General features: G+C 41.2%; 1 long non-coding RNA gene across 1 annotated transcript in view; it reads left to right on the top strand.

Moving 5' to 3' along the window:
- Nucleotides 1-23,425, top strand: part of LOC137206843 (uncharacterized) — a 58,967-nt gene that overhangs the window by 15,461 nt on the left and 20,081 nt on the right. Inside the window, exon 2 of the long non-coding RNA XR_010934851.1 lies at nucleotides 22,432-22,546. This is a non-coding gene — a long non-coding RNA (uncharacterized lncRNA). The remainder of the gene's footprint in view (nucleotides 1-22,431; nucleotides 22,547-23,425) is intronic.

Here is a 23,425-nt window from a genome sequence, read left to right as displayed (position 1 = left end):
CAACACAATAAAGGCCATATATGACAAACCCACAGCCAACATCGTCCTCAATGGTGAAAAACTGAAAGCATTTCCACTAAGATCAGGAACAAGACAAGGTTGCCCACTCTCACCACTCTTATTCAACATAGTTTTGGAAGTTGTAGCCACAGCAATCAGAGGAGAAAAGGAAATAAAAGGAATCCAAATCGGAAAAGAAAAAAAAATAAAAAATAAAAAAATAAAAATGGGCAGAAGACCTGAATAGACATTTTTCCAAAGAAGACATACAGATGGCCAACAGACACATGAAAAGATGCTCAATATTGCTAATCACCAGAGAAATGCAAATCAAACCCACAATGAGATATCACCTCACACCCATCAGAATGGCTATCATCAAAAAGACCATAAATAAGAAATGTTGGTGAGGATGTGGGAAAAGGGAACCCTTGTACACTATTGGTAGGAATGTAAATTGGTGCAACCACTGTTGAAAGCAGTATGGAGGTTCCTCAAAAAACTAAAAATAGAACTACCATATGATCCAGCAATCCCACTGCTGGGCATATATCTGAAGAAAAGGAAAACAGTAATTCAAGAAGATACGTGCACCCCAATGTTCATAGCACCGTTATTTACAATAGCCAAGAAATGGAAGCAACCTAAGTGTCTACCAACAAATGAATGAAGAAGATGTGATATATATATATATATATATATATATATATATATATATACACACACACACACAATAGGATATTACACAGCAATAAAAAAAATGAAAATTTGCCATTACAACAGCATAGATGGACCTGGAGGGTATTATACTTAGTGAAATAAGTCAGACAGAGAAAGACAAATTCTGTATGTTACCACTTATATTTGGAATCTAAAAAAACAAAACTGATGAATGAATATGAACAAATCAGAAACAGACTCACAGATACAGAGAACAAACTAGTGGTTACCAGTGGGGAGAGGGAAGGGGTTTAGAGGATTAAGAGGCACAAACTACTGCATAGAAGAAAAATAAGCTACAAAGATGTAATGTACAGCACAGGGAATACAGCCAACATTTTATAAGAACTTTAAGTGGAGTATAAACTATAAATTTTTTGAATCACTATGTTGTACATCTGAAACTAATATTGTAAATCAATTATATTTCAAATTTTAAAACATGACTGAATGACGAATAATGGGGGAGAAGGGACAAATCTTCCACACAGAAGAATTCCAAATAATATGTGTAAATTATCCCTGCCCCCTTCTGGGAGATGGAGTTTAATTCCTTTCCCCTGGTGTGTGATCTGGACTGAGTGACTCACTTCCAAGGAATAGAGCTCAGAAAGGAAAAAATAATAACTTTACAGTGCAGAAACCTGGCAGATGCAGTCTTAACCTACTGATTAAAGTTATATCACCATTAATGTCATGCTGTTAAGGCCCTAATATGATGCATTGAGAAGGGTACTTCACTCTGAATATTCTTTCCAGAAACCTACAACCCCATTCTAATCATGAGAAAATATCAGAAAAATGGAAGGACATTCTATAAAATACTTAGCCAGTATTCTTCAAAAGCGTTAAGGTCCTAAAAATACAAATAGATTGAGAAATTGTCACAGATTGGAAAAGACGAAGGGGACACGATGATTAGGTGTTATGGTACCCTGGGTTTGGTTCCGGAACAGAAAAATACTGTCAGTGGACAAATTGGTGAAACTGGAATAAATTATGTCATTTCATTAATAGTATTGTACTAATGATAACTTCTTAGTTTTGATAAATGTGCCACAGTTGTTAGATGTTAATATCAGGGGAAGCTGGATGAAGGGTGTATAGTAACTGTATATTGTCTTTGCAATTTTTCTGTAAAACTAAAATTATTCCAACGCAAAAAAGAAAAAGTGTTAAAGAATGAGAAACATGTCTATGGAATGATCTGGAGAAAACTCTGAGACATAAGTGAAAAAAAATCAAGTCGTAGAATGATAGGTATTGTTTGCTATTGTTTGATTGTAAATGCTGAGACCGCTTCTAGAAAGACGCCCCCGCAAAACTGGTAAGAGAGTTGCCTCAGCGGGAGGGTAACTGGGTGGGGTGGGGAGAGGAGTGGAAGGGAGACTTTTTGCTCTGGAACTTTTGTACCTTTCAAATTTTATACCCTGTGCAAAAAAGTAAATTAAAAAGTGGGTAGGAATATTGCCTTTGGTCAAAAGTGCCCGTAAAGATCCCTTAAATTACCCAGGATTAAACAAAAATCAATTATAAAAATTTGGTTGAGTTCCCCCAGAGAAGCAGCTGGCCTGAATTTAGGAGCCACAATGTGTGGTTCTCTGCGCTCAGGCCGGTGGGAAGGGGCCACCCTGGGAAGCTGTGAGCTCGAGGCAAGCAGCGCTCGGCAGCTTTACACCCTCCTGGACGCCACAGTCACGGTTCTCAGTTCTTGCTCTGCCCCTCGTCCTGGCTCGCTTTTTTTCTTCCTTAACAGCTTTGGCTGAAGTCACTTCATTTGCCACTTTCCTCGTCAGCACTTCCCCTCCCCTGCTTTTCTTTTTAACACTGCTGTTGCATAACACTAACGTTATATATTTGCTTGTTCTGAATATATACTGCTACATAACAAACCATCCCAAACTTGGTGAGGCAATAGTCATTTTGCGGTGCTCACGAATTCTGTGGGTCAGAATTTGGACAGGGCACAGCAAGGATGAATTGTCTCTGTGCCACGATGTCGGGGGTGACCTTGATGGCTGGGGGCTAGAATCACGTGTCTGGATTCCTGCACTGTGCTCATTGGAAGACGATGCTCACCTGGGACTGTGAGTACAGTGCCACCATGTGGCTTTTCCACCTGGTATGCGCTTCTGAGCGCATTTACAGGTGCGCCCGCAAGAGGAGTCAGAAGAGCAAGTGTTCCGAGAGACATGGCCTTTTATGAGCTAGTCTGGGAGGTCACTTGTGCCGTTCTCTATTGGCTGAAGCAACCCCAGGCCCGCCCAGACTCAGGGCGGAGAGGTATCAACTCCACCTCTGCCTGAGAGGAGCGCCAGAGAACTGGGGCCACGTTCTAAGACCACCACCACACTCGTTTATTTTGTGTCTTCTTTCTACGACGGCAGGGACTCTCTTGGTTTTGTTTTCTACCATATCCCTTGTAGGCACACAAAGATATTTTGCTGATGAGCGCTGTATAATGCTCATGTGGAGTAAGTGTCATTTCCCAAAGCGGAACGCCTCTCTGCCACTGTGTGTCGTCTTGCTGGGATGGCAAATCCAAGTCACCTGCTATTCTGCTATAGAAACCCATGTGGTCCCCTCACTGGTCACTTTCTCTCCCCTCTCCCAGCCAAGAGCTTGACGTGTGATCTACATGTAGCTGGTCAGTATATCTGTCACGGGACCGCACATCTCAAAGGCAGTGACACAGGGCAGAAAAACGGCTAAAGCCACTCTGGCAGTAGCTCCAAGGCAGGACTGTTGAGCAGTTCCTACTATTGACTGTCCCCCCCAAAGGTGCCAGATTCCTGTCTGTTCCAAGACTATGTCTCCATCCTCCCTTGAATTCTGTCGATTCTCCCACACAGGAAACGATGTTCAACATCATTAATTATTAGGCAGGTGCAAATCAAAACCCCAATTAGCGATCACCTCATGCTTGTTAGAATGGGTATTATCAAACAGGCAAGAAATAACAAGCGTTGGTGAGGATATGGAAAAAAGGGAGCCCCTCCTACAGTGTTGGTGGGAATGTGATTTGGTGTTACTACTATGGAAACAGCATGGAGATTCATCAAAAAATTAAGAAAAGAACTACCATGTGATCCAGCTATCACGCTTGTGGGTATTTATCCAAAGAATTCTAAAGCACTAATTTGAAAAGATATATGCACCCCTATGTTCACTGCAGCACTGTTTACAATAGTTTCAGTCATGCAAGATGAAAAAAATTATTGGGATCTGTTGTATAACAATGTGCATATAGTTAACAATACTATACGATACACTTAAAAATTAAGAGGGGCTGGGGCTTCCCTGATGGCGCAGTGGTTGAGAGTCCACCTCCCGATGCAGGGGACACGGGTTCGTGCCCCGGTCCGGGAAGATCCCACATGCCGCGGAGCGGCTGGGCCCGTGAGCCATGGCCACTGAGCCTGCGTGTCCGGAGCCTGTGCTCCGCAACGGGAGAGGCCACAGCAGTGAGAGGCCCGCGTACCGCAAAAAAAATACATAAATAAAAAGAGGAGGAGGAGTCCTTGTCTCTGCCTATACACAGACATACGCTTAAAATTTATAAACACGGTTTCCTGTCTCCTGGATGTCTCTGAACCTTTATATGCTGCTGTGCATTGGGACTCTGGGACCGGGAAATCTGTGGAAGCAACCCAAGTGTGACATATAATACAATGAAATATCCATCATCTAAAAAGAAGGACATTCTGACATACACTACAAAGTGGAGGAACCTTGAGGACATTTCGCTAAGGAAAATATGCCAGTTCCCAAAAGACAAATATTACATGATTCCACCTGTGTGCAGAGCTTAGAATAGTCAGAACCATAGAGGCAAAATGTAGAATGGGGGCAGAGTGACGTCAGCACCACGCCCGATTGAAACACTCCCTCTGCCTCTCCTTTTCACTCTACACCCAGTAGAACATCTACAGCTCAACAAAGATACCTCTGCCCAACAAGGTTCCAGAGAATTCCACACATCTGTGCGTCTAAAGGTGGGTGGACTGGAACACATGTGGATGTGGAGCCAGGGAACCTGGAGGTGGTGTCTGCAGCCCTGGCCTTCTGGCTAGGACGGCTAAGCCCACAGCACCAGAGAATCTGGTAGCATCAGGGGAGGCGGTGCACGTGACTCCAGGCTTCAGGCAGCAAAAAGGCATCTGTGGCCACAGGTAACTAGGAAGCAGTGGCAGTGGAGCCTGGGACCCATTCTTCCAGCTGCTGAGGCGCCCACAACTCTGGCCCCGACTCCCATGCCCCACAGTGGTGGAACCTACAAACCTTACAACACTGGAGGCAGCAGAGGTGCCCCCACTATCCTGGCTACCTCCTCACCCTCACACACCCCCAGCTGCAGCAGAGCCTGTGAATCAGGGGATCTCAGTCATGGCAAAAAGAGCTCACTATCCAAGTGCCCTAGGCAGTGATGCCAGAGTCACTGAGAGCAGCTAGGTACCTAAGACCCCAGAGGCACAAGAAGCAACAGCAAGGGCACAGGGCAACACCTCTGACAGAGGCTGTGGACAGTGGAAAGTGCAAACTCTCAAATATGAACAGAAGCAGCTCAGGTAAGAGAAACCAAAAACTTGTGCTATAGCGCCACCTACTGAGAAACAAAAGAATGGCCTCCAAATTTTTACCGGATGATTCTTTAGAGTCAAATAAAAATGCTTTTGTTATTTCAAACGCACCAGCAGAGGGACAACTCATCAAGCACCATGAAGAACCAACGTGCCACAAAATGAAACTTACAATTCTCCAAAAACCAATCTTAAACTGATGGAATATTGTGATCTAAAATTCAAAATAACTGCCAGGAATAAACTCAATAAGATACAAGAAACTCAGAAAGGCAGTGCAATGAGCTCAGGAATAACACTAATGAACAGAAGGAATACTTTACCCAGGAGAGTGAAATTCGAAAAAGAACCAAACAGAAATTCAGGAGCTGAAGAACTCAGTAAATGAGATGAAGAATGCATCAGAAAGCATTGGAAATAGAGCAGACCATATGGAAGAGAGAATTAGTGAGCTCAAAGATACAAACCTAGAAATGATATAAGTAGAAGAGGAAAGAGAAATAAGATATTAAAAAATGAGGAAATTCTATGAGAGATATTCAATTCTTTTAGGAAGGGCAACGTTAGGGTAATGGGTGTCCCAGAAGGAGAAGAGAGGGAGAAGGGACCAGAGAGTTTATTTAAAGAAATAATAGCTGAGAACTTCCCAAACCTGGGGAAGGAACTGGATATATAAGTTCATGAAGCTAAGAGAACACCTAATAACCTCAATGCGAAAAGGCCTTTTACAAGACACATTACATTAAAATTGTCAAAATTCAATGACAAAGAATTTTCAAGGCAACCAAGGAAAAAAGGATGGTAACCTACAAAGGAACTCCTGTTAGGCTATGAGCAGATTTGTCAGCAGAAACTCTGCAGGCCCGGAGGGAATGGAATGACATTCTCAGAATACTGAAAGATGAAAACTGCCACACAAGAATACCCTATCCAGCAAAGTTATCATTCAGATGTGGAGGAGAAAGAAAGACTTTTCCAGACAAACAAAAGCTGAGAGAATTCATCAACATTAGACCTATCTTACAAGAAATGTTAGAAGAAATTCTACCAGAAACAAAAAGGCAAAACTACACAAAACATTGATTAAGGTGATAAATAGACAATCAGAAAATTGCAACTCTGTATCAGAATTGGTTTTTAAACACTATATTATAGCCTAAAGGTTAAAAGGGGAGAGTAGAAAAATAACTATAGCTACTTCAATTTGGTAACATACTCACAGAATAAAAAGGGATAATTTGAGACAAGAAAAACACAAAAGGGAAGAAGGAAAGGACAGAACCCATATAGGTAAATGAACATAAGATGTTATCAGCAGAAGAAGAACTATTTTATAGAATATTTTATAAAAATCCCATGATAGCCACAAAATATAAATAAGAGACACAAAGCATTAAAAAAGAAGAAACTAAGAAAACATCATAAAAAACCCACCAAACCAAAATGGCAGAGAGAAACACAATGAAAAGGCAACAGCAAAGGTGCACAGCAACCAGAGAAGATAAAATGGTGGTACTAAGTCCTTATCTATCAATAATCGCCCGAAATGTAAATGGATTGAATTCACCAGTCAAAAGACACAGAGTGGCTGGATGGATTAAAAAACAAGATGCAACTATATGCTGCCTCCAGGAGACTAACCTCAGCTCTAAAGAGAAACAGGCTCGGGCTTCCCCGGTGGCGCAGTGATTGAGAATCCGCCTGCCAATGCAGGGGACACAGGTTCAATCCCTGGCCCGGGAAGATCCCACATGCCATGGAGCAACTAAGCTCGTGTGCCACAACTACTGAGCCTGTGCTCTAGAGCCCGTGAGCCACAACTACTGAGCCCACGTGCCACAACTACTGAAGCCCACGTGTCTAGAGCCTGTGCTCCACAATGAGGGAAGCCACTGTAATGAGAAGCCCGTTCACTGCAACAAAGAGTAGCCCCCACTCGCCGCAACTAGAGAAAGCCTGCGTGCAGCAATGAAGACCCAACACAGCCAAAAATAAATAAATAAATAAATAAAATTTAAAAAAGAGAAACACAGGCTAAAAGCAAAGGGATGGAAGATGATACTCAAGGAAATGGAAGCCCAAAGAAAGTGGGTGTAGCCATACTTACATCAGACAAAATACACTTAAAGCCAAAAAAGGTAACAAGAGACAAACATAGACAATGTATAATGATAAAGGGGACAATTCATCAAGAAGACATAACAGTAATTAATATATATGTATCTAACACAGAGATACCAAAACATATAAAAAAGTGCTTAATAGACCTAAAGGGAGAAATTGACAGCAACACAAAAATAGTAGAGGACTTTAATACCCCATTTACATCAATGGATAGATTGTCCAGACAGAAAGTCAACAAGGAACTTTCTCAAGGATAGACTATATGTTGGGACACAAAACAGGTCTCAGTAAGTTTAAGAAGACTGAAATCATACTAAGCATCTTTTCCAATCACAGTGGTATGAAACTAGAAATCAACTACAAGAAGAAAAGTGGAAAAATTATAAATATGTGGAGGCTGAACAACATGCTATAAAACAACTATTGGGTCAATGAATAAATCAAAGGGGAAATAAAAAATTACCCAAATGCAAATGAAAGTACAACACACCAAAATCTATAGGATGCAGCAAAAGCAGTACTCAGAGGGAAATTTATAGCAGTACAGGTCTACCTCAAGAAAGAAGAAAAATCTCAGATAAACAATCTAACCTTGGGCCTTCCCTGGTGGGGCAGTGGATAAGACTCCACACTCCCAATGCAGGGGGCTAGGTTCAATCCCTGGTCAGGGAACTAGATCCCACATGCATGCTGCAAATAAGAATTTGTATGCCACAACTATGGAGCCTGCGTTCCTCAACTAAGACCTGGCGCAACCAAATAAATAAATAAATATTAAAAAGAAACAATCTAAACTTATACCTAAAGGACTAGAGAAATAAGAACAAGTGAAATCCAAAGTCAGTAGACAGAAGGAAATAATAAAGAAAAGAAATAAATGAAATATACCCTGAGAAAACCATCATTCAAAAAGAGACATGTACCACAATGTTCATTGCAGCACTATTTACAATAGCAAGGACATGGAACCAACCTAAATGTCCATCAACAGATGAATGGATAAAGAAGATGTGGCACATATATACAATGGAATATTACTCAGCCATAAAAAGAAATGAAACTGAGTTATTTGTAGTGAGGTGGATCGACCTAGAGACTGTCATGCAGAGTGAAGTAAGTCAGAAAGAGAAAAACAAATACCGTATGCTAACACATATATAGGGAATCTAAAAAAAAAAATGATGATGAACTGATGAACCTAGTTTCAGGGCAGGCATAAGGATGTAGACATAGAGAATGGACTTGAGGACACAGGGTGGGAAGGGGAAGCTGGGGTGAAGTGAGAGTAGCATCGACATATATACACTATCAAATGTAAAATAGTTTACTAGTGGGAAGCAGTAGCATAGCACAGGGAGATCAGCTCAGTGCTTTGTGATGACCTAGGGGGGTGGGATAGGGAGGATGGGAGGGAGGCTCAAGAGGGAGGGGATATGGGGACATATGTATGCATATGGCTGATTCACTCTGGTGTACAACAGAAACTAACACAGTATTGTGAAGCAATTATACTCCAATAAAGATCTATTAAAAAAAGAGGAATAAATGAAATAGAAGGTAAAAAGACAATAGAAAAGATCAATGAAACTAAGAGCTATTTTTTTAAAAAGATAAACAAAATTAACAAACTCTTAGCTAGCCTCACTAAGCAAAAGAGAGAATTCTGTAATAAATAAAATCAGAAACAAAAGAGGAGAAATAACAATGAATAGCACAGAAATATAAAGGATTATAAGAGAATATTATGAACAGTTATAAGCCAAAGAAATTGTACAACCTAGAAGAAATGGACAAATTCTTAGAATAATACAATTTCCCAAGACTGACTCATGAAGAAATAGAAAATCTGAATAGACTAATCACTAGTACAAAGATTGAAACAGTAAACAAAAAGCCACCCCCAAAACAAAAGTCCAGGACAAGACAGCTTCACAGGTGAATTCCAAGAAGATTTAATACCTACCCTTCTCAAACTCTTCCAAAAAACTGAAGAGGAGGGAACACTTCCTAACTTATTTTATGAGGCCAAAACCAGACAAGGACAACACACAATAAAGAAAATTACAGGCCAGTATCTCTGATAGACACAGATACAAAAATCCTCAACAAAATATTAGCAAACCAAATACAACAATACATTAAAAGGATCACACACCATAATCAAGTGGTATTTACCCCAGAGATGCAAGGATAGTTCAACACCTGCAAATCAATCAACATGATACAGCACATTAACAAAATGAAGGATAAAAACCACATGATCATCTCATATGCATCTCAGATGCAGAAAAAGCATCTGACAAGATTCAATGCCAATTTATGATTAAAAACTCTCAATAAAGTGGGTATAGAAGGAATGTATGTCAGTGTAATAAAGGCCATATGTCATAAACCCACAGCTAACTCAATGGTGAAAAACTGAAAGCTATCCCTCTAAAATCAGGAAGAAGAATAATATGCTCACTCTTGCCACTCTTACTCAACTTAGTATTGGAAGTACTACCCAGAGTAATTAGTAAAAAAAAAGACATCCAAATTGGAAAGGAAGAAGTAAAACCATCACTGTTTGAGGATGACATGATTTTATATATAGAAAACGCTAACGACTCCACCAAAAATCTATTAGAAATAATAAATACAGTAAAATCAACATACAAAAATCTACTGCACTTCTATATATTAACAATGAAAGAGAAAGAAAGAAAACAATCCCATTTACAATTGCAAAAAAGGAGATGAAAGACCTGTACACTGAAAACTATAAGACATTATTAAAAGAAATTAAAGAAGACACAAATAAATGGAAAGATATCTGTGCTCTTGGATTAGAAGAATTAACATTGTCTTAGGTGATAAGGACATATATATAATCTACACATTCAATGCATTCCCTATCAATATCCCAAGGACATTTTTTAGAACAAAAAATTCTAAAATGTATGTGGAACCACAAAAGACCCTGAATAGCCAAAGCAATCCTGAAAAAAAAAAAAAAGAACAAAGCTGGAGGAATCACACTCCCTGATTTCAAAATGTATTACAAAAACACAGGAATCAAAACAGCATGGTATTGGCAGAAAAACAGATACATAGATCAATGGAATACAGTTGAGAATCCAGAAATAAACCCATGCATATATAGACACTAATATTTGACAAAGGAGCAAAGAACATACAATGGAGAAAGGATAGTACCTTCAATAAATGGTGTGGGGAAATCTGAACAGTCATGTGCAAAAAATAAGACTAAACCACTATCTCACACCATACACAAAAATCAACTCAAAATGGATTAAAGACCTGAAACCATAAAACGCCTAGAAGAAAACATAGGCAATACGCTCTGACACAGGTCTTAGCAATATCTTTTTTAGATATGTCTCCTCAGGCAAGGGAATCAAGAGCAAAAATAAACAATCAGGACTACATGAAATTAAAAAGCTCTGCACAGCAAAGGAAACCATCAACAAAATGGGAGACAACCTATGGAATGAGAGAAGATATTTGCAAATGATATATCCAATGAGGGGTTAATATCCAAAATATATAAAGAACTCATACAACTCAACAATAACAAAAAACAAACAACTTGATTAAAAAATGGGCAGAGGAGCTGGATAGACATTTTCCCAGTGAAGACATACATATGGCCAACAGGCATATGAAACGATGTTCAACATCACTATTAGAGAAATGCAAATCAAAACCCCACTGAGATACCACCTCATGCCTGTTAGAATGGCTATTATTAAAAAGTCAAGAAATAAGTATTGGTGAAGATGTGGAGAAAAGGGCATCCTTGTGCAGTGTTGGTAGGGATGTAAATTGGTGCAGCCAGTATGGAAAACAATATGGAGATTCCTCAAAAAATTCAGAATAGAACCACCATATGATCCAGCTGTCCCACTTCTGGGTATTAGCCAAAGAATATGTGAACACTAACTTGAAAAGATACATGCACTTCTATGTTCATGGAGGCCTTATTTACTATAGCCAAGATATGGTAACAATCTAAGTGCCCATCAACAGGTAAATAGATAAAGAAGATGTGGTATACATATGTGTATATATGTACACACACACACACACACACACAGACACAATGGAATACTACTCAGCCATAAAAAGATGAAATCTTTCCATTTGCAACAACATGGTGGAACTTGTTATTATACTAAGTGAAATAAGTCAGACAGAAAAACAAATGCTATAGGATTTCACTCATATGTGCAATATAAAAAATTAAACATAAGATAAATGAACGAACCAAACCAAACAAACATATAGATACAGAGAACAAAATAGTGGTTGTCAGAGGGGAAGGAGCACAGGGGAGAGTGAACTAGGGAAAGGGGATCACTGTATGGTGATGGATGGAAACTAAATATTTGGTAGTGAGAATGTGGTAGGGTATACAGCAGTAGAAATGTAACGCTGTACACATGAAAGTTACATAATGTGATAAACCAATGTTACTTCAATTTAAAAATGAATAAAAACATTCATCAGGATAGAAAAGATCCAAGTGTATCACATGCATTCAGTTCATGAAACTCCTATTTCCATTTCACTTACATGCATGTATAAGTAGGTGTTAGGTCATTTTGTAAAATGTATTTATTGTGGTTGTGGTTTAAAAGGTTTGAAGGCACTTGCTCTGGGAGCTGCTCAAGGAGACGGCTCTGAGATAACTTAGGAAACAGAGGACAGTCATAGGAGACCAGCCTGGCCTGCGTCTGTCTGGTTCCGTCCAGTACTCTGATTTCTAGCCCTCCGAGCAAGCCTACCTCCTGGATGAAGGATGCACCCTCAGGCCCGGTGCCTATCAGCAGAAGTCCGCCACAGGCACTAGTACTGCATGCAGCTTTTCTTCCTTTACTGAATGGCAACTAGCCTTCATGAGCCTGGCTTTCTCACACAGGTGGAGCTGCTGCCTCAGAGTAAATATCTTCAGGACCACCATGTGCTGGGTGGGTCTCCTGTGCTTTGTGAAACTTAGGGACAGAGGCCCAGGGGGTCATTCCTGATGGCCAGGAAGGGGTCCAGTGCTGCAGCTAAATATCCTCCTCACCTTCCCCTCGTCCTTAATTCTACCTGTTCTGGTTTCTTAACTACCATCTCCTCCTAAAAGCCTTCATTTTCTCTCCTTATTTTCTGCACCATATTTTTTGCTTAGATTCTGTCCAGTTTCATACTTTTAAATATATCACAGGATGCCCTCTCTTTGCTAGGCATTGTTTTTTTGTGGTATAAATCTTGTCTTTTCTCAGGCATCAGACTCTTGTGAGAAAGGCCTGCATGCCTTTTAAAAATTCTTCATCATGCTAGGCACTTAGTAGATGCCTAGTAAATACTCATTGAACTGAATCAAAATATAGGCTCAGATTTGTCAAATAAATAAGGATCACACCTATTTAGATTATGAGCATGAGTGCTGGTGCAGCCACTATGGAAAACAGTATGGAGGTTCCTCAAAAAACTAAAAATAGAGTTGCCGTATGATCCAGCAATCCCACTCCTGGGCATATATCCGGATAAAACTATAATTCAAAAAGATACTTGCACCACTATGTTCATAGCAGCACTATTCACAATAGCCGAAACATGGAAACAACCTAAATGTCCATCAATAAATGAATAAAGAATATGTGGTATATATACAATGGAATACTACTGAGCCATAAAAAAGAATGAAATAATACCATTTGCAGCAACATGGATGGACCAGAGATTATCATACCAAGTTAGAAAGACAAATATTATATATCACTTATATGTGCAATCTAAAATATGACACAAATGAACTTATCTACAAACAAACAGACTCACAAACAGAACAGACTTGTGGTTGCCAAGGTTGGCGGGGAGGGGGAGTGGGGGAGGGTTGGATTGGGAATTTGGGATTAGCAGGTGCGAACTGTTATACGCAGAACGGATGAACAACAAGGTCCTACTGTAGAGCACAGGGAACTATATTCAATGTCCTGGGATAAACCATAATGGAAAAGAATGTATATATATGAATAACTGAGTCACTTTGCTGTACAGCAGAAATTAACAAAACATTGTAAATTGACTGTACTTTAGTAAATCTTTTAAAACAGAGGATGAGTGCTTATTTCTCAAATTTGGGCTGAATAAAATCATGATAATAAGAATCATAATAATCACCATCCACTGATTGCTTACTATGTGCCAGGACTGTGCACGTGCTTTATATGTATTATTTAATTTTGATCCTCGCAACAGCCCTAGTGTGTTACAAATTATGACCATCGTTGCCATTTTGTCAGTGAGGAAACCGAAGCTTACAGAGGCTGAGACACTTGTCCAGTGTCACATCACTGGTAGGCGGGGTGAGCAAAGACTCCAATCCAGGCTGCGAGTCCCAAAGCTGGGGGCTCCATCATCATTTAGTGACAAATAAAGCAAGGCAAAGGACTCAGCTCTTACAGTCATCACAATCACGATCCAATAATTCATGGACCACAAATCAGACATCGCCATTTGATCCTGCACAGTTGCTTCCTGAAGGAATTACTTTCCCTCAAGCTGACTTGAATTCGTCATTTAACAGAGTGGGGATGACGCTATAAACTACCTCCAAAGGGTTGCCATGGTTAAATGAGATGGTGTGCGAAGTCCTCAGCCCTGTGCCCGGCCCGCAGTGAGTGCTGAGAAAATAGTACCTGGTACCTGCTGTCTGGTTATTATGGGATGGTCCATCCAGCCCTGGGCCTGATTCCATGATTTGCAAGTGGCCTTGATGATGACAATCACATCAAGGTAAAAATGAGTACAAAAGAGGCCTTCAGTAGACACTTTTGTCCGAAGATAAGAACTCCATCTTTTTTTAAATGATAAAACCATGACTTACTGAAGTTAAGGAACCTTCTGGAAGCTTCATGCTAATAAGTGATAGAACCAGGTCTGTTTCATCTGTACTTTTGTTTTTGTGATATTAAACATGAAGTTAATGTTGCTACTTGGAAACTCCTTGGGACACATCAGATTCATAATTCTTTAAAAAGTTATGCTTATCTAGTACACAGTGCAGAGATAACAAACCCTCCTGAAACTGTTGGTGGCATTCTTATTTTAGTATTTAATGATCATTAAGCACTATAAAACAGAGACAGAATTATAGGGCATGAGTGCAGCTGTGGCAACATTGCTGCTCTCGACTCCTTTTCCACGGGAGACCCAATTTTGTGAAATATGAAAATGTCCTCACAAACTTCGTGGGCAAAGAAATACTAGACCTACTAAACTAATAAAAAATCCAAAGTGGGCACCACCAAAGCGGAGATTATTTCAGGAATATTATTAAGGGCAAAATAATAGCTTTAAAGCAAAATGATGGAGATTAGATGCCAGACATTTTGGAACAGCAAGTATAATCACTGACCTGTTCTAAAAGGATGAAGTCGAGATGGTTTATCTGAACATTGCACAAGATTTGGAAGTGTCTGGTGTCCTTTACTTCCCCCTCACCGTGAGCATGCTTCATGGCGATTCAGCCTCATTTCTGGCTTGAGGTGTCATGCATTTTTCCATGCGTGACTGAGTTTCTCTTTTCAGGGTGGTTTGAGGAGCTCCTCATGAGATATATTTATGGATCATTTCATGGGAAAAGGCTAGGGCTGTTTGCATCGAGTTCTAGTAGGAGTAACCTGAGTTCTGAGACTATTAGGGTGAGCAAAGGTCAAGGGGCAGGGATTTTCTTTGCAAAAAATCGACGTCCTTTTCTCTCTATAGTGCCCACCTTGGGAGGGACATTCTGCTGACCTCAGGTGTCCAGGCTCACAGGTGTGTTCCCTGCCCTGGGAAGACACAGTTCCCTCAGGACATCATGTTTCTTCTTTAGGGTCCCTTTTTTGGGTCTTTTTCTCATATAAGCCTGTGATATCTGTGACCTGATGTGATACTCAGTTTCCTGTCTCTGGTCATCACAGGACTTCCTGAAGGCTGGGGATTAGAATGAAGACTGACCATGAAAAAGTGTGTTCGGCCTTAAAGGTGGCTTTGCAGGTGGCCTGAGGACCAAGGGGGCTTCTCCAGGGACACTTAGTGTTTACCAGTGCAGTGGATTCCTCAGGGACTGGGGATGGAAGGTCCAGCTCGGTGCTGTGCTGTGTCATCACCCCATGTTTTTGTTATTCCCTGTGAGCTGTGTGGAGACAAGTTGGGGCAGAGGTTAACGGGCTCATAAATTATTACCAACATGTACCAAGTTCAAAATGGCTTTCACGTAACATTGTTTCTCATGAAAGGTAGTCTGGAGATTCTAATCCCCATCCACCAGGGGGTCAACTGAGAATCCCCCATGGGAAGCAAGAGGTTGCTGAAGCGGGTGGTTGGCAGTGCTGGAACCTGCCTTCTGACCCCAGAACCCCCTCCACCCCACAGGCCCTCCTCCCTCCTGGTGAAGCAGCGGGAAGGAGGGGGCAGACGTTCTGGGCCCCCAACACCAGTTGCTACTCTCCTTGTAGGGGAGTTGGCTCTTGTGAAGATGGGCGTTCACCGCTAGCCCAGCTGGGCTCAGTGTTTGATGGACAGCGACAGTGTGAGTTAGGGTTTCTCAAGAAAACCCCAAAGTTTTGTCACTCGTAAATGCACATTTCAGTCAACTTGAAATTTTACAGCAGTTCCCCTTAGGCACTTTATTTTTCCTGGAAGCTGTTCAGGATTGGGGTGTTCGGACTCAGGAGCACTCTGGTAACCAAGGCTCTGGCAGGAGAACATCCCAAGAAGCTGCAGCAGCCCCTCCCTCTACAGGGTGTGCCAGGGCAGCCCTCGGTCACCCATGGCCTCAGACCCTGCTTTGCTCTGGTTACACATCTCCTGAGAGTTACTGGGGAGGATCAGGGCAGGGATGATTCTAGAAACCCCAGTATCTGCTCCAAGAACACTTCCAACACTCTATCGAGGCAATATATAAATAAGACAAAGAAAATCCATCTCTATTATTTGCCTGGAACTAAAATCAAAAAGCTCTCTAATATTTTTCTTCTCTGCCTCCATATTTTAGTAGAAATTCTATTTTTAACATCTGCCATGATTTAAAAAATATTTTTTTAATACCGTGCATTTAAAAAAATTATTTTATTTATTTTTGGCTGCATTGGGTCTTCGTTGTGGTGTGCGGGCTTCTCACTGTGGTGGCTTCTCTCGGTTGCACAGCACGGGTTTCAGTAGTTGTGGCTCGCGGGCTCTAGAGCGCAGGCTCAGTAGGCTTAGTTGCTCCGCAGCATGTGTGATCTTCCCGGACCAGGGCTCCAGTCTGTGTCCCCTGCATTGGCAGGCGAATTCTTAACCACTGCACCACCAGGGAAGTCCCACCATGATTTGTTATTTTGCAGCAAAATAAAAACTACGTAGCTCTTTTAGTTGATGTGGACACCCAGAGGAATTCACTTTTATAGCATCAATAATTGTTTTCCTCCAAATCAATCATTTGAACGGAACAGTCCACAAAATATTTCCTACAGAGAGAAAGCAGTAGGCACATCTGATTTCTTAGCATGTTCTGGGAGTGAGTAGAATTGACTGGAGCATTATAAAGTAAAATCTGCATTTATTCCACGACAATGGGATGTGAGGCAATGATGTATTTTTAGATATACAGTAGTTACCCCTTACCTGAGGGGGATACATTCCAAGACCCCCACTGGATGCCTAAAGCCTTGGATAGTACCAAGCCCTATATATACTATAATGAAGTTTAATTTAGAAATTAGGTACAGTAAGAGATTAACAACTAATAACAAAATAGAACAATTATAAAAATATACTGTAATAAAAGTTATATGAATGCGGTCTTTCATAATAATTGGGTTAGCCGAAAAGTTCATCCCAGTTTTTCTATAACATCTTATGGAAAAACTGGGATGAACTTTTTGGCCCACCCAATATCTTATTGTACAGATTTAATGTCTTTTCTATCTTAACTAAGCACTTATGTGCTGTGGCCATATCTTTTACAGTTTGAGGTGGGACAGCAAATCTAGCATGAATTTCTTTTTCCTTCTTCACAGTGTCATGGACAGATTTGTTCTTAACAGTAGATCTTGGCAACTTCAGCATATGATTTTTTCCCTTCCCTTATTAAGTAGATAACTTTCACATTCTCACGTAACAGAAGCACTTTACGGCTTCTCTTTGGCACATCCAAATTGCCAACATCCCTCCTCTGGCACCCTGGGGCCATTATTAGGTAAAATAAGGGTCAGTTGAACACATTCAATCTGATAACAGAGCTGGCTACTAAGTAACTAATGGGCAGATATGCTGGACAAAGAAATGATTCGCGTTTCGTGTTTGGTAATTGCAATCATTGTTGCTTTTTTTTTTATCTTTTGCGGTACGCGGGCCTCTCACTGTTGTGGCCTCTCCCGTTGTGGAGCACAGGCTCCGGACGCGCAGGCTCAGCAGCCATGGCTCACGGGCCCAGCCGCTCCGCGGCATGTGGGATCTTCCCGGACCGGGGCACGAATCCGTGTCCCCTGCATCGGCAGGCGAACTTTCAACCACTGCGCCACCAGGGAAACCCACATTGTTGCTTTTGTTGTGGTCATCCATTTACAATGCTTGGTGTCAGTTTATCTATCTCTTGTAAAAATAAAACACAGTGTGTGTGTGTGTGTGTGTGTGTGTGTGTGTGTGTGTGTGTGTGTGTGAAAAAAAAAATGATTCGTGTCCTGGGTGGGACAGAGCTGACGATGTGAGATTTCCTCACACAACTCAGAACGGCAAGCAGTTTACAACTTACGACTCGTTGATTTCCAGAATTTTTCATTTAATATTTTTGGACTGAGGTTGACTGCAGGTATCTGAAATCGCAGAACGTGAAACCACGGATAAAAGGAGACTACTGTATCTCCTTTATTGCCTGTGGGCTCCTTGAGGGCAAAGGGTATGACTTGCTCGCCACTGTGTCTTCAGCATCTGGCACTGTTTATTGATTTGCTTTAAGTTGAGGAAGAAAAAGCTCTGTCTTTGTATTTTGAAAGGTTTATCCTAAAAGGCCCAGGAAGGCTATTCTTAAAAGGAAAGCAGCTTTTTGAAAACACATCTCCAGATACTGAAATCACAGAAAGGCACCTTAGCATTTCCTTGCCAGTCAGAACGAGTTCTCTGTGGATGCCCAGGCTTCCAGGCAGAGACCGCGTAATAGTCACGGGAGCCACCCCAGTCCTTCTGCCCCAGAGCAGGGGGCAGTACAGAGTTCCCTCTTACGACTTGAGGGAGCAACTTTACTGAGCCCATTGTGTGCCAGACATTGTTCTAAGTATTTTGCATATATTATTCCACTTAGATCATCACCAACGGATGAGGTAGATATTCCATGCCTCCTTTTATAAATACAGACATTGAGGCTTAGTGAGATTAGCAATTATGTGAGCAATTTTGCTCACAGGTCTTAGCAGGCTCTGGTTGCAAGTCACAGAGACCCACTGGGGCTTAATCTTGCAAAGGAAGAAAGGTAGGGAGGGGCAAGGAGGGTTATTTTAAGGATCCTGGGATGTTTTGCTGAACCCAAGGGCAGACTTGCCACTAGACTCAGGAAGGTGTTCTGAGTCCGAATCTGGAAAGTGCTGGGAACCCAGGAAACACACCCACGATTCATCTCTCTCCTCCTGCAGAATGGTTTCTTTTTCTTGGCAACCTCATCCTTGTACAGAATAATAGCTGCCCCGCAACTCAAGTCATAAATTATAGGTCCAGGCACTTGTAAAACCTGATTGTTCCTCTGTCTCGATTCTAAACTCCTTAGAGAGACACTTGTGTCTTCTTAGGAGGGCCTGGAGCCAGGCACACACATATGGTTGCAAGAATCTCTCCACGTGTAGAAAGATTGAGAGACAGATTCTAGACAAACAATGGAAAGATCATGGGATGGGCAAACACTAAAAAACCTACCAGCTGTATACCAAGCTCACACAACTAGTAAGATTTAAATTACTGTCTATCCAACTCTGTTTCAAATAGACTTTGGGCTTTTTCTACTCCTATGATGCCTTTTTTTTTTTTGCAGTACACGGGCCTCTCACTGCTGTGGCCTCTCCCATTGCGGAGCACAGGCTCCGGACGCACAGGCTCAGCGGCCATGGATCACGGGCCTAGCCGCTCCGCGGCATGTGGGATCTTCCCGGACCGGGGCACGAACCTGTGTCCCCTGCATCGGCAGGTGGACTTTCAACCACTGCGCCACCAGGGAAGCCCCCTATGATGCTTTTAAAAATCCTGTTTGATACTTTCTTTTTTGTGCCTTTTAGCCTCCCAAGAAGGCTATCAGTTTAAAAACCATATGATCTCAATACTCACAGAAAAAGCATGTGAGAAAATTCAACATCCATTCATGATAAAAACTCTCAAAGTTGATATAGAGGGAACATATTTCAATATAATAAAGGCCATTTATGACAAACCCACAGCTAATATCGTACTCAATGGTGAAAAGCTGAAAAATTTTTCTCTAACGTCAGGAACAAGACAAAGATGCCCCCTTTTGCCAATTCTATTTGACATAGTATTGGAAGTCCTAGCCACAGTTATCAGACACCAAAAACAAATAAAACGCATCCAGATTGGAAGGGAAGAAGTAAAACTATCACTGTTTGCAGATGACATGATATTATATATAGAAAGCCCTAAAATTTTTACCAAAAAACTTCTAGAGCTCCTCAATGCATTCAGTAAAGTTGCAGGATAGAAAATTATTGAAGTCTATTGCATTTCTATACACTAATAATAAAGTATCAGAAAGAGAAAGCAAAAGAAAATCCCATTTTCCATTGCATCAAAAAGAATAAAATACCTAGGAATAAATCTAACTAAGGAGGTAAAAGACCTGTACTCAAAAAGTATGACATTGATGAAAGAAATTGAAGATGACACACATGGAAAGATATACTGTGTTTTCAGACTGGAAGGATTAATAATGTTAAAATGACCATACTACCCAAGGCAATCTACAGATTCAATGCAATCCTTATCAAAACACCAACGGCATTTTTCATAGAACTAGAACAAATAATTCTAAAATTTGTATGGAAACATAAAGACCCCAAATAGCCAGAGCAATCTTGATAAAGAAGAAAAGAGCTGGAGGTATCATGCTCCCTGACTTTTGATGACAAAGCTACAGTCATCAACACAGTATGGTACTGAGAAAGACACATATCATATGATATCACTTATATGTGGAATCTAAAAAAGAGTACAAATGTACTACCTACGAAACAGAAATAGAGTTACAGATGTAGAAAACAAACTCATGGTTACAAGGGGGGTAGGGGGAGGAATAAATTGGGAGATTGGGATGGACATATACTATGTATTACATATACTATGTGTTAATACACTGTATATATTAATAAAATAGATAACTAATAAGGACCTGCTTTAGAGCACAGGGAACTCTACTCAAATCTATGTAATGGCATATATGGGGAAAGAATATTAAAAAGTGGATATATGTATAACTATTCACTTTGCTGTACACTTGAAACTAACACAACACTGTAAATCAACTATACTCCAATAAAAATTAAAAAAAACCCAGCATGGTACTAGCACAACAACAGACACATTGATCAATGGAACAAAATATGGAGTCCAGAAATAAAGCCATACACTTATGATCAATTAATCTATGAAAAAGGAGGCAAGAATATACAATGGGGGAAAGAGTCTCCTCCATAAGTGGTGCTGGGATATTTAGACAGCTACATGTAAAAGAATGAATAGAACATTTCCCACACCATATACAAAAAGAAACTCCAAATGGATTAAAGACCTAAAATGTAAGACCTGAAAACATAAAACTCCTAGAAGGGAACATAGGCAGAACACTCTTTGACATAAATTGTGGCAATAATTTTTTTGGGGTCTCCTAAGGCAAAGGAAACAGCAAAAATAAATAAATGGGACCTAATTAAACTTAAAAGCTTTTGCACAGCAAAGGAAACCATCAACAAAACAAAAAGACAACCTATTGAGTGGGAGAAAATATTTGCGAATGTTATGACTGATAAGAGGTTAAGATCCAAAATATATCAACAGCTTATACAACTCAGTATCAAACAACGCAGTTTAAAAAATGGGCAGAAGACCTGACTAGACATTTTTCCAAAGACATACAGATGGCCAACAGGCACATGAAAAGATGCTCAACGTTGTTAATCTTCAGAGAAATGCAAATCAAAACGACAATGAGGTATTACCTCACACCAGTCAGAAGGGCCATCATGAAAAAGTCTACAACTAATAAATGCTGGAGAGGGTGTGGAGAAAAGGGAACCCTCCTACACTGTTGGTGGGAGAGTAAGTTGATGCAGCCACTGTGGTAAACAGCAGACCCTCCAAGCTTCACATAGCTTAGACAATATGTCACAAGACTCTTAACCACCCCCTATAGATAACACCTCTGATGTATGGGTCACTATAACAGTTGCCTAAGTTGTTTTTTAGGAACTAGTTCTTGCCCAACTCAAACTGGCCAAGACCACTGACCATTCATCTGGGCCTGTGTGATGTCCACCTTTTGACATCAGAGGGCAGAAAACTTCACCCTCAGATAGTGCTAATGCTGCCATTTTCTGAACACGCATACTATGAAGCGTGATGCTCAGTTGCACCTGCGCAGAACAACAATCACCTCCCCTGCACCTCTGACAACCCTACACTCTTTCCCCATAAATATCCCAAGCCCCTGGCCTTGAAGGAGGCAGATTTGAGACGTATTCTTCCATCTCCTCTCTTGGCTGTCTCGTGAATAAACCCTTTCTTTGCTACAAACATTGGCATCTGTTTGGCTTCCTGCCTGTTGGGCAAATGAACCTGGTTAGGTAGTACTTTCCTCTATAAAAGCAACCTTCTCTCCTCTGTTCTCTGGACTTGCCTATGGTTTGCCATATTTTGCATGTCCTGATTGCGATTCTCTGCTATTCACGAATAAACACGTTTTGTTGGTACTATAACTGGCTCTTTTGTTTTTTTTAAGGTCAGTATTACATGATGATCAGAAGTGGAATCCCAAGGAGACAAACCCCTGAGAAATTAACGAACCCTGGAGCCACGGGAGGTGCTCACTCAGGCCCATTCTGCCCTCTGCTTCTGTGAGTTGTCTTTTTCCTTTCAGTTAAGTCTTCTCTCAGATGGGAGCTCCCTCCTTTCAGTTGAGCTCCGGCTTTATTTGGGATCTGTTTAAAGGTTTTGTCCTTTCTGGGGAGTGCTTGTTTTTTTTTTTAAAACTTAAAAAAAGATTTTTGTTTATTTTTGGCCGCGTGGGGTCTTCGTTGCTGTGCGCCAGTGGCGAGCGGGGGCTACGCTTTGCTGTGGTGTGCAGGCTTCTCATTGCAGTGGCTTATTTTGTTGCGGAGCACGGGCTGTAGGAGCGCGGGCTTCAGTAGTTGCGGCACGCGGGCTCTAGAGTGCAGGTTCAGTAGTTGTGGCGCACAGGCTTAGTTGCTCCGCAGCATGTGTGATCTTCCTGGAACCAGGGTTCAAACCCGTGTCCCCTGCATTGGCGGCGGATTTTTAACCACTGCGCCACCAGGGAAGTCCCTCGTTTGTTTTTTGAACCTCTGGTTTTGAGTAATGGAATCCCAATCTGCTAAATTTTCTCAGGAGGGTCCTCCTTCTGGGACTCCAGCAGGTTTTATGTTTAAAAAATAATACACCTTGGGACTTCCCTGGTGGCACAGTGGTTAAGAATCCGCCTGCCAATGCAGGGGACACGGGTTCGATCCCTGGTCCAGGAAGATCCCACATGCCACGGAGCAACTAAGCCCGTGTGCCACAACTACTGAGCCACTGCTCTAAAGCCCACGTGCCTAGAGCCCGTGCTCCACAACAAGAAGTCACCGCAATGAGAAGCCCGGGCACCGCAACGAAGAGTAGCCCCCGCTCGCCGCAACTAGAGAAAGCCCACGCACAGCAAGGAAGACCCAACGCAGCCAAAAATCAAATAAATTAAAATAAAATAAAAAAGATCT

The sequence above is a fragment of the Pseudorca crassidens genome, chromosome 15, assembly GCF_039906515.1.
Source record: "Pseudorca crassidens isolate mPseCra1 chromosome 15, mPseCra1.hap1, whole genome shotgun sequence".
Taxonomy (NCBI): Eukaryota; Metazoa; Chordata; class Mammalia; order Artiodactyla; family Delphinidae; genus Pseudorca; species Pseudorca crassidens.
This window is presented reverse-complemented; position numbering and strand designations above follow the sequence as displayed.